Genomic DNA, 12,118 nt, shown 5'->3' with positions numbered 1-12,118 from the left:
CTCATTAGCTTTCATCAGCAGATCCCGGCTTTATATGTGACAGTAATAAAGTGGGAGGTGTGCCTTAAAGAAAGAGAAATTGTCATGTGCTGTGGAGCGACAGACTAATCCAGGAAACGGTCACCAAAAGGATACAAACATATATACATTTAAAATGGAAATAATAAGGATGATAGTCTATGTTGTGACTCTGAGGGTATGTTGACCTGGGGATAAAAAAACCCACAACTGGCCTGGATAAAAAAACCCACAACTGGCCTGGGTCAGCTGACTTGAGCTCATTGATCTTGGGCACCAAGATTGAAAAAGTGCCATGTGGATCTTTGGGCTCGGACCGGAACCCGATCTCCGGGATCCTGTAAGAGTGGAGGGTCCCAGAGCTTGGGTGCCAGCCACAGAAATGTTTAGTCCCACAGCCTGAGCCCACATGACCGAGTCAGCTGACCTGGGCCAGCTACAGCTGTGCCATCCATGTAGACATACTGAAAGAGACACAACACAGAACTCGCAGCTCAGAGAGAGATGGGCGCTAAAGTTGCTTTAAGCAACCATATAATGATTTGTATTAGTCAAGTATATAAACTAGAGGGGGGGGAATATAAAGATATATATTTTGTATGTGTCTCTGCTGAGGTGGCATTTCAGAACCAGGGCCGCCCAGAGGATTCAGGGGGCCTGGGGCAAAGCAGGGTAGCTGCAGCGCTTGTACTCACCCAGCAGCGGTCCGGGACTTCAGTGGCATTTCGGCGGCACGGGGGCCCTTCAGTGCTGCCGAAGATGCAGAGACTGAAAGCCCCCGCCCCCACTGCCGAAATGCCGCCAAAGACCCGGATTGCCACCAGGCCAGCGCTCACAGGGTATTTCGGCGGCGGGGAGCCCTTCAGTCGCTCCGTGTCTTTGGCAACACTGAAGGGCCCCCCGTTGCCGAAATGCTGCCGAAGACCCGGACCGCTCCGGGCCAGGACTCATGGGGCCCCTGCTGGGCCCGGGACCTGGGGCAAATTGCCCAACTTGCCCCCTCTCCCTCCTGGGCGGTCCTGTTCAGAACCAGCAGAAATAGCTTCAAGATTGTGTGAAACCTAGTTTTTATGTCTTACTTTCCAAAACCTTAGTCTGTGTAAATAGCAGGGTGAAACAGAAAGAGTCATGAGGGAATTGTTAACTTCAGGTGTCCCCTCACAACCTCAAGACAAGCTTACAAGCAAACACCCAAGGCCACAAAAAACACACCAATAAGATAAAACCAACTGTATAGAGACAGTGGGATTGATAGCAAAGAATAGACAACAGAACTCATTTTTAGGAGGATGAGCAAAAATGTATTGTTTAGGTTACTTATTGTGATTTATGCATAAAAATGTGTTAGTCGGGGGTTCAGAAGGCATAGATACATTGATAAGGTAACTGAGTCTGCATAAAGTTATAGAATAGAGTATAAAAGATAAGTGATTAACAACAGGAAAGTGGAGAAGAACAGAAGAAAAACACAGCAGAGAACAGAGATTTGAAAAAAGTCATCTTGTCCTCAGAAGACGTAACTTGATCAATTACAAAAATAGATCCAGCAAAAAAAGTACGTCTTAAAACATACAAAATAAAGGATACAAGAAACTGTTTAAACCTAAATTGGAGCATTTGTCACAGCATCTTTGTAATTCTACGGTGCTCTGCGGGCGGGAGAGGCCCCTGGTGCTACTTAGGCAACTCACAGGACCAGAGTAACTTAGGGCAGCCTTCCTGAACTACAGCACTACAGACCGCAGCTCCACCCTTGACATACCGTACCAGACCCCAGCCCTGCCCCTGACATGTCACCTATTCCAGGACTTTAAAGGAATCCTTCAGAGGTAGTCTTATAGCTGTCTCTTGCATTGCTTCTGCCAAGGAATCCTCCCTCAGCCAGACACATAGCAGACTTAAAGATCATATTGTTTCAGCTCTTAATGCAGCCAGAGAAAACTCAGTTGGTTCAAACACAAGCAATAACAAGTATTCTGAGAAACTGTTGTCCAGTGGATCTAGGGCAAGAAGAGTAAAATCCAGATTTGACAAAGGTAGTGCCTGGCCCCAAAACAGCTTATCTATGATGTAGAACTTCCAGCTCCAGTACACTAATAGTGATAGCTTATACTGTTATGCTGAAAAGGTGCTGGTGGCTATCCCCAGGCTTCTCTTTAACTTGCAGGCAAGCATGCATCTCATTGAAGCCAATGGGCACCCCTTCAATCAGGATAAATGTCAGGAGCAATTAAGCTCCTTTATGGATAGCTGAAACAATAGAACACACCACTCAAGGGACCAAACTACATGCCAGGGCAATCAAAAGGTGAGCTATGAGGCAGAGTGGTTTTCCTTGGGAGCTGATCACAAATACAGGCTGTGTGTGAAAGCAGGGGACAAGAAGAACAGCACTGGTAATGTGGCCCAGTGAAGAAGCAGAGAGAGAGAGAGAGTTTCTTTTCGGCAGAGTGCTCGCTAGAAATAAGTTGGTAATTGTGAGCAAGGATCCTGTTTGTTCCTACTGTATTCAGGGAAACAGGACTTCGTGTACATTCTTGGTAAACAAACAGTATTGTACCTAAGACATACCTGATTTTTAACATCAATTTCTCCTCTTAATGGAAAGAGCCTTCAAGACCCCAAATTTTGGCTATCTGCTTGGGCCAAAAGAGGTAAGGCTGGTGTTTAGTAATGAGATAGAGTTTTCACAGACTGTGACCTGATATTCTCATTGAATCAAGCCGGAACAAATAATAGAGATGCTTCCAGACATTAAAGATTGGCAAAAGAAATTTAAACAAGGCCTAAAACAAGTCCTGGAGACTTCTTGTTGGAGATAAAAATCTTTGTTGGGGTAGCAGCTACAAAGCATCCAGAAAGACTGGAAAGCCAATTCTGGACTTATGAGACAATGTGGTGAACAACCACCTGACTGACATGGACCAGAAGGTTTCCCGCAAAATAGAGGCAACCATGAAACCTTTGGCCAACTTGGAACTTATTAATAGAGATGAGTTGCAGCAAGGACTTAAGGACCATGGGGGGGGGGAAAAAAGGTCAGCTGCAGAAGAAAAGTTAAGAGGCAAAGACCACAGTGGATATGGAATTAGGACAGCCACAGGACTTGGGTAAGACGTAGGCCAGTTTTCTATCATGTCTATAACCCACAGAAGCCCACAGGGGAGAGTCTAGGCTGTCACAGTTCAAACACTGCAAAAAGTCTAGTATCTTTGAAGCAAAAAGCTCTCTGGGAGACTTATTTGGCTCAGTTCAATACCATAGCCCAAAGGAGATGGCAAGGAAGATGAGCAGAAAGACAAGTTTCTAGCATCCATTTTGAGTGGACCAACTCTGATGGTGCTACAGAACTTACCCCAGAAAAAGAGACTGAGTTATCCAGACCTGGTACGAGCCCTTGATAGCAGTTTGGAGCTAGGCATCAATCTGATCCAGCCAAGGCACAACTGACAGCTGGGGGAGGGAAGAAAGATTCCAACTGAATTGGCAATGGACCTGGTATATTCAGATAGCAATGAGGGCCTCCATGATAAATTGGCAATGAAACAATTTATACAGCTAGACTTGGACTTCCAGATCACATTCAGCAAACACGGCCCTCAGAGAGGCTATGGAATTTGAATCTATTTTTGCAGCAGTGCAGCGGAATAGAAAACAGCTACTGGGGAAGATGGAAGCTGATCACTATGAGCCCTGTAAGTACAGCTCTGAGCCTAGTACGTATGTGGAACAGGGGATTCTGATGTGGTTCATGAACATTTTGAATTATTAGAAAAAGTGTACACTGGTTTTGTAAAACAAGAGAAATTGGCAATACTGAAAAAACTAAGGGAAGCGGTTTGGTTAAATGTTGTTGCTATTAAAAAAAACAAACCCAAAAACTGGCCATAATAAAAGAACTGTTATAAATATAAAGTTGGCCATTCCCGAGGTGTTTGTAACTCTGAAGTTCTACTGTATACAGCTCAATCTTACAATTTTTGTTTAGATCTGGGCAGTAAACAACAAATATGTTACAGGTGTGGCCCAGGTGAGATGAATGATTTGTAGGCAATTGGTTTACAGTGAGCATGTTGTCTTACCTTCAGGATCAGGACCCATAACAACAGTTAAATGCTGTGGTACTTTCCAGCAAAGGAAAAATAGGAGTAGTAGAGATCTGCTTTGAGGTCTCCTCCTCTTCTTTCTTTCCACTTCCCTAGTCAGGTTTGGTGACTTTTATAGCCTTCTTCCAAACTCAGGATGTTACACCTGGTTGTCATGCAAATTGGTCTCTCTAACGTTCACTGATATCCAGTCCATATATCGAGTCTTTGGCCTCCTACTTGGGCATCTTCCATCCATGATCATTCAATATAACTCTCAGGTCTCCACTGGACACATCCATATCAATGTAGCCTTGCCTCTCTCAAACTTGTCTTCAACTCGGGAAACCTGCATTAGGTCCCTTATAACCTCATTTCATTTCCTATCCTGGAGCGTCCAAATATTTGACCACCTCAACATCTTCATTTCCACGGTGCAGAGCATGTTGATTTCTTTTCTTGTGACTGGCCACGTCTGTTCGGAACATTAGGATGGGTTGAATTACAGTTTTATATATTCTGGTTCCACAATATTATGAGAAAGAAGAGTAGGAGATCTCTAGAGTGCTGACACAAATAAATGAAGTAGAATACAGCTCAGTTCCAAGAATAAACCCAAAGTTATCCATTAGGACTATCTGAGGAAGTATCAGGGAACAGGACATCAGTGTGGCTTCCCCCAGAAACAGAGGCTATACCTGTGCAAGCGGAGTCTGGGTGAGTTGGGACAGTAATGAATTCATCATCAGAACAAAAATAGGCAGAGGCTGTCTCAGCCAGCAACTCCACAGAAACAACAGACGCTTGTCAGGTGCCTGTTGAAAGCAGTCCCTCCCAGTTGGCTGAAAGGAAATTGGGCAGGAAGAGAAAAACCTCAAGAAGATTTGGATAGGAGTAAATCAGGGTTAGGCTAATGATGTGAAATATCCTGACAGACAGATACTACATAAATAGTTAAGATTGTTTAATTCAGTTCAACATCTGGGATGGGACATACAGGGAGTCATCATTTTGGAGTATATCAGGATGATGGACAGAGCTGCGATGGGTTTTTTAGGCTTGGGCACCGGTGGCTGCCAGTTGGGAAGACACTGATCTAAATTAAGCAGTTAAATTCCTTTATGGAAGAAGACAGCTGGAACAAAAAAAAAAAAAAAAAGATACCACTGAAGGGACTCGGTCATGTGCAAGGCTGATCAGAAGCAGAGCTATGTGGGCAGAAGAGCTTTCCTTGGGGTCAGACTGAAAACACAGGGATTGTGTGAGAGAAGCGCAAAAGCCAAGGGAGAAGCCTGAAAGCAGGACACAGTGAGATAAGCATGATTAGCATGGCCTTGGGAGGAAGCCAAGAGAGAGTTTCTTTTGGGCAGAGTACTGGCTAGAATGACACACAGAAGTTTGAACATGGAAAGTATCTCCTGTTTTTTATTCCTACTGTATTCAGACAAACAGGACTTTGTGTACATTCTTAGTAAAGAAACAAGAAACACCTGATTCTATCATTAATTTTTCCTCCAAACAGGCACAAGCTGCAAGGCTCTGAACACAAGCTAACTACTCGGGCAAAGAGGGAACAATACTAATACAGTGCCTTTCATTGCAAAATTTAAAAAAGATTTCACAAACTATATTTATAAGCAAGTAGGATTTTGTTTTCTGCTCAACTCTGTTCTTTTACTGAAACACCTCTCCACTTTAGTCTAAATTAAAATTAAATATACATTATGGTTTAATTATCCAATAATTTTAAATTTTTGCTGCATGTGGTGGAACTCTGAAATTGCAGTGATGAATACAGACAGTAATTAGTATCAGATGCTTCTTCAGAAGACACAAGAAATCCCATAACGGACAATTAAGGAACTTCTTCATAAGGGAAGTTTTTTCCTATCCCTAGTCAGGTAGTGATTTGCCTATGGCCTGAAACAAGCCGGTTTATATTCACTGAAATAAAATAAAATGTTTTCTCCTCCGTACATGTCCATAATTTCCAGTGGGAAAGTATGCTCTGTGTAAAAAAATATTTTTAAATAGTTTTTAAATTTTATTTCCTTTAAATTTCGTTGGATGACTCATTTTTAATAGTTGTGAAAAAAGCTTTAGAGGAATGTTCGATTCCAATATTTGATTTGTTTCAGTCGTGACCCATACACAGTCTAAAAAATTGTCTCAGGACCCAAAGGAATTATTTAAATAAATGAATGAAAATATTAATTCATTTATTTATTCATAAAAATATCACCAACACATTGACTCCTTTCAACCACAACAGAGGGAAAATCTTAGTAGGTCAATAACATATGCCATTAAAGACTTGTTTCTACAGCCTGATTTCAGGGACATCAAAACATTCTGCTTATGCCAACAGCAAATTGAAAACACAGAATAAGAAAAAGGTTACTGAGACTTCAAATAGCTCTGGGAAAATATCAGACCTGCAGTGATACGGTTTCTTTCAAATGTTTCTCCTCCGTTAATGAGCTGTAGCTGGAGGGGGTTCCACTAGCCTTTCCTAATCACATGCTCAGAATTCACTGTGAGGAAGCAGGGCCAAGGAATTCTCATTTCAGAGGCTTCTTCTGTTTTAAGAATGGAGATAAAAAAAAATAGTCCAAAAAACTAGACTGGAAGGGGACAAAGGGAGCAGGAAAAAAACCAACACCTCAACTATATTCACTTTTACAGAGTTTCACCTCAAATGGGAGAAAGTTTTAGGACTTCTAAGGGGAAGAGTCTTCCTACCCTATGAGATCCAAGAAATCTGTGGGGAAGGATGAGAACCGTGAATGCAAAGAAGCCCCTACAGAGGACTGCCTTCTATATGACGCCTTGTTGTCTGGTCCCAACTCCATGGTAACACAGATCATCAAGGAGAGGTCTTAACAGGAGTTCCTAATGAAAGTTGTCAGAGTTAGTAGGGGAGGATGATACTACAGGTAGTTGGTCTTCTGCTCTACCTCCTTCCATGGCTCTCAGCCATCTCTCTGAAACTCCAAGGAGCTCCAAAACAGAAGGTTCCATGGTTCCAAGGGCGGGGACAATGGAATGAGTCTGCAACTCTCTTCCTTAGGTCCCCCAGGAGAGAGGCACTCCCTGATATTGGTAAACATTCTTATATGAGAAACGGAAACGAAACCAGGAAACACTGGACAAAAAAGATGAACAATGAATTTCATGCCATTTCAGTGGGTTTTTTTGCAGTCTGATTCCTGTACTGACTGAAGATTTCACACATGAATCCCTCCCCGTGGCCCCCATGGCCACTTTTATTCCTGGCCCAAATAGATAATCTTGGGCTCTGTTCTATACTTCTCAATACACACATGGGTACTGTGGATTATGCTTAATATTCCTAATCACGTCATGTGTTATTCTGACATGATTCTTTTTGTACATAATGCCACATTTTTGCTTTTTCTTTTGAACATACATGTAGGATTATTCTCTTGAGTTCTCAATCATTTTGCGTTTCTCATTTGAGCTTCTAAAATTTAGTTTCAGCAATGGATGATAATACTTGAGTGTTATTTACCTCAGATTCCTCTCTTCCTGAAGCTCCTGTTTTCACTATTTATAGGTACTCTTGAAAGCATGCCTATTGCAAGAAGCTCCTTAACAGACCTATCTTTCACATTCAACAAGTACTTATGCTCTTCTGCAATAATCAGAATCTTTTCTATAATATTTATTCCAGTCTATTCCTTTCTCAGCCAATTTCTGAAGAGAAATATCTTCATGAAGCCACTCAATCAACATCAATTGCCAGAAATTTTTTTTCAGTGTGTTATGTTTAGTCAATGCTTTGGAAGCATATCTCACTGGGTGACCATTTCACAGAAGGAAAGTCTTCAGTGCATTTAAGCTTGTGCGACTAAGATTTTAGGGTCATTGTTAAATCATAAAATATTTCTGTGCTGGTGCATCTATGATTTTGTTTGTTGTTTCAAAATTTCCAGAAGCTTTTCTCATGTCTCAGGTCAGGCCATTCTGCGTTGTCGTCAAGAAGCATTCGGGGGCAGGGAGAGGGAGCACATAATTGTGACAAATCAGGCATGAATTTGCTTAGCTCTTTTAACATGCCAATGAATCTCTGTAAACCCTCATTGGTTGAGGGATTTTCCTTTTGTACAATTGCCTCTACCTTTCTAACTCCCAAGGTCACTGAATATGAGTTTTACATAACTATTTGCATTCAGCTTCATCTGGCATTTACTCCTGTGTAAATTAAGGTCCTTTTTGCTGGCCAGTTGGTTACTTCTAAAGAAAATGTGGCTTTCTCAAGCAACATTCTTGCCTGAAATCAAAGTATTCTTGAGTGACTTCATCTAATAGTTTGCACTCCCCATTCTCCCACTGAAATGTACTGTAAATCATTCAGTGCCTTGCAGCCTGCCATATGCAGTATCGAAGGATTTAGCCTTCTCCCATTTATCTTTAACACTACTTGCTTCTTGGAAACTTAAAGCACTGCAGTCACCTCCTCCAGCTCTCTTGCAGACTTTTAAGAGATTCAGGTTACTTCAATTGTTCCATTGTTGTAAGAGATTCATTTTACTTAAAATAAAAGGTGCGACATATAGAAGTACTGGAAAGGAATAGATCTCTATTTCCTTGTTCCAGTGCCTGACATGGGTCTGAGTTACAAAAGGGTATAGTCAGTATCCATGGACACCAGTAATTGCTGTTATAGTCATATTGTATTGTGATATACGAGAAATAAGGAGTTCCTGATCTCTCTCTCCAGACCATTCATTATGTATACTTTTACCACATGCCCTCTTATTTATTCTTCTTCTGTCTAAAGCAGTAACAAAAATAGTTTATATAATATTATTGCATAATTTGAGAAATAGTATGTGATCATATACTTAAAGCCTGTGAGTAAATGAAAGTTAGGGGAGTTTTAACACCATAAAATTTATGTAACAGAACAGAAAATCAAATCCTATCTTTGCACATGTGTACAGGGAGCAGAGCTAAAGGAATACTGTCAGCTTAAATTTGGTCAAAAGATTCTTTTGTAAAAACAATCTTCATAAGACCAATAGAAATATTTTCATAACGTTTAAATTCAATTATGCATTTATTTTATGTTTTTATTTATTCCCCTGCAGTTACTCACCCCCAATCACTGAAAGTGACTATGAAACTCACTAAAATTATATTTGTCTAAACTGATCAATACACAAAAAAGGAAACATCATGAACAATGACAAATAAACTCGATTAATATTCTCTTGCTTTTGTAATATAAGGTGTTATTTAATAATTTAGGTAAATAAATGTTTGTTTACAATATACTTCATTTTGTTAAATCTACATTAATTTCATTGTCATACTTATTCCAATATCTCTTTACTGATTTAAGCACTAATCCTGCAAACATTTACTCTGCAGTGTTACATACTTCTAAGTATATCTGGCAATTATTTGTTGGCTAACATATTACAGGCTTCCTGGTAGAGAAGCAGGACTCTTGATCAGGGATTTGAATGCTGATTGGATAGGGAAGAGTGTTCCATGTATATGGGGTGGTGGCATGAAAGAACATGCAAAGGTGGTTGAGAGAGAATAAAATAAACTGGGAAACAAACTGGCATCAATGGAGATACAGTAGGGATGAAGAGCAACATGAAAAGAAACAATCAGATAAGCACGGGAGTTACGTAGAACTGTGTAGGTACCTGATGTGGTGGTGAGGGGGAAGCAGCAGAAAGATTCAAAGTTGACCTGGACATGATCAGATTAACTGGTTCGATAGATGATCTTAGTAGCTGAGTTCTGTATTGATTAAGGAAGGTTAGAGCCAGAGGGGAGCACAACCATTGGTGTCAGTGCGCCCAGCGAGAAAGAGGTTGTAGTAATCATTGCAAAAAAATACAATCATTGGATGAGAGTTTTACTGTGTAGACAGAAAGAAGTCGTCAGCGGTATCTGACCGTGGTCTGATAATCTGGTACAGAAAGTCATAGATGGGCCTAAGCTACAAATTTCATCAAAATTCAAGGGGAGGTGGATTTATTCTGCTAGTTAAGCCTCCTAAAGGCAAAAGTCTAAGCTACAATTTCTGTAATTGGAGTGGACTCAAACTCTCACAGTGTGTTCCTTGGGAGGCAAATGAGACTAAGGGAGAATGGATTCAGTATTTCAATTCAGGCCTAAGTCTAAGCAAAACAGAAACAAAAAGGATTCTGTTAGAATGGCTCACCAGAATCTAAAAAAGAAATAGATGGGAAAAAAAAAACAAATAGATGTGCTTAGATATTCCTACAATAGGCACATTCAAATAGATGAGATGACAAGGGAAAAAGGCAAGTAATTGCTATGAATGGCTTGTTTAGTGCAGACAGTATACTTGGTGCTATAGGAAAAAAAACCAAAGGGAAGGCTTGGTCCCTACCCAAAGGAGTTTACAATCTAGATGATTTATTATGAACTAGTCACTTATTTACAATTTAGCTACCATATCAGATGAGTGGAGAAAAAAATAAATCAGAGTGTGTCAAATCAGCGCAGTGCATGTCTTATTTCATTATGAATGTAAAACAGGACATAAAAGTGCAATTCTAATTTGATATGCAAATCCCTCTACACTAACCTTGACTGAATGACAGCAGTAAAGTGACAACATTTTCTAAAATTCATACTTTAATTCTGTATTACTGCTTTTCTTGCATGTTAGTAAGATTAGTTAAGAGAAAACACAAATATAGCAAAGGGATTTCTCTTCAGTGCGGGTGACCTCTTGAAATATTTTACATTGCAGCAGATGGTGTACACCACACAAAGCAACTTCTCCCTTCAGTAGTTGCAATTAATTACAAGAATTTTAGTGTCTTGTTGCCTATCTAGGCTGATTTCTCATGTCTCAGCCCTCACATCAAGAAGGCAACAACCATCTCTGCTATCATGGTAACTAATGCTTCATGGTTCTGAAGGTACCTGTTGCACAGAGAACTAAACTACATCTCTTATTAACACAAATACACCCCGAAGTATCTTCTCCATAACACAGGAATGGTAAATCCCCAAGTCCCTCCTAAACTCACATCTCCTATATGGCACTAAACTGAAAAGAGGTAGCTTTAGAAAAACAAATGGGCTCAAACCACATGTTAATGAATATAATGCACAGCAGTAAAACAAATGAAAAAAAAATGTACCACAAAAATGCTATAAACCGATATAGTTTGATCAAAAAGTTATAGGAGCTACACCTCCAATACTTCAATATCACATCACATTATTGACTAGACGCATAGTGAGTGGGTTTCAGATTCTTTTCAAACATTAAGCATAGGTACTGCAGGAAACAGAACACTGGACTAAATGGGCCAATGGCCTGCTCTAGCATATCAACTCCTATTTTCTTACATATGTACTAAGAAAAAATTAAAAAGAATGATAAATCAAGTAAACAAACAAAAAATAATCACAACACACTGAAAGAATATGTATTTTTCCATTGTAGTTGCATTCAAAATAAATTAATTTCAGCTAGAACTGGAAAAAGGAACACTGAAAAAAAAATCACAAAAGTTATTAAAACCAGTGAAATAAATAAATGGGTAAGCCATTACAACCAGATTTTCTTGCGAAACTAAATCAACCGACGGGCAAGAAATGTGCTGAAGACCTATTAAGACAGCACAGAATATAGAATACATAAAATATAACCATCTTTTTGTTTTACGACCTAACTCACACAAGCAGCATAATTCTCAACCACTTCACCTCCTTCTGAACTACAGTTTAAAAGCAACACCAACATCATTTAAATAATCTTCATCTTACCTTTAAAAATAACTCTCTCAATTATGCACACCTGCATCTCCACTGCCCATGCATTTGCTTCAAAGCTTCTTTTTTACTGCCGGTTTGGAATGGGTTTCTTGGGGACTTAAAAATTCATGAGGCCATCACAAAGGCAGCCTTGGCTCACCCGTGGTCTGAGAGGAGTGACCCAGGCAGGCTAATCTTAAACTCTCAATTGTAAGAAGAGCGAGAGAGACCCT

The 12,118-nt window shown here is 40.2% G+C and overlaps 1 protein-coding gene across 1 annotated transcript in view; it reads right to left on the bottom strand.

Annotated features, from left to right (window-relative positions):
• PDE4B (phosphodiesterase 4B) overlaps positions 1 to 11,913 on the bottom strand; it is a 376,436-nt gene extending 364,523 nt beyond the window's left edge. The window contains exon 1 of the mRNA XM_032771931.1: positions 11,898 to 11,913. The gene's annotated coding sequence lies outside the window, so the exon portion shown is untranslated. The remainder of the gene's footprint in view (positions 1 to 11,897) is intronic.
• Positions 11,914 to 12,118: the final 205 nt, after the last annotated feature.

The sequence above is a fragment of the Chelonoidis abingdonii genome, chromosome 7 (genome assembly GCF_003597395.2).
Source record: "Chelonoidis abingdonii isolate Lonesome George chromosome 7, CheloAbing_2.0, whole genome shotgun sequence".
Lineage (NCBI taxonomy): Eukaryota > Metazoa > Chordata > Testudines > Testudinidae > Chelonoidis > Chelonoidis abingdonii.
The sequence above is the reverse complement of the archived record's forward strand: the minus strand, read 5'-3'. Positions and strand labels throughout refer to the sequence as shown.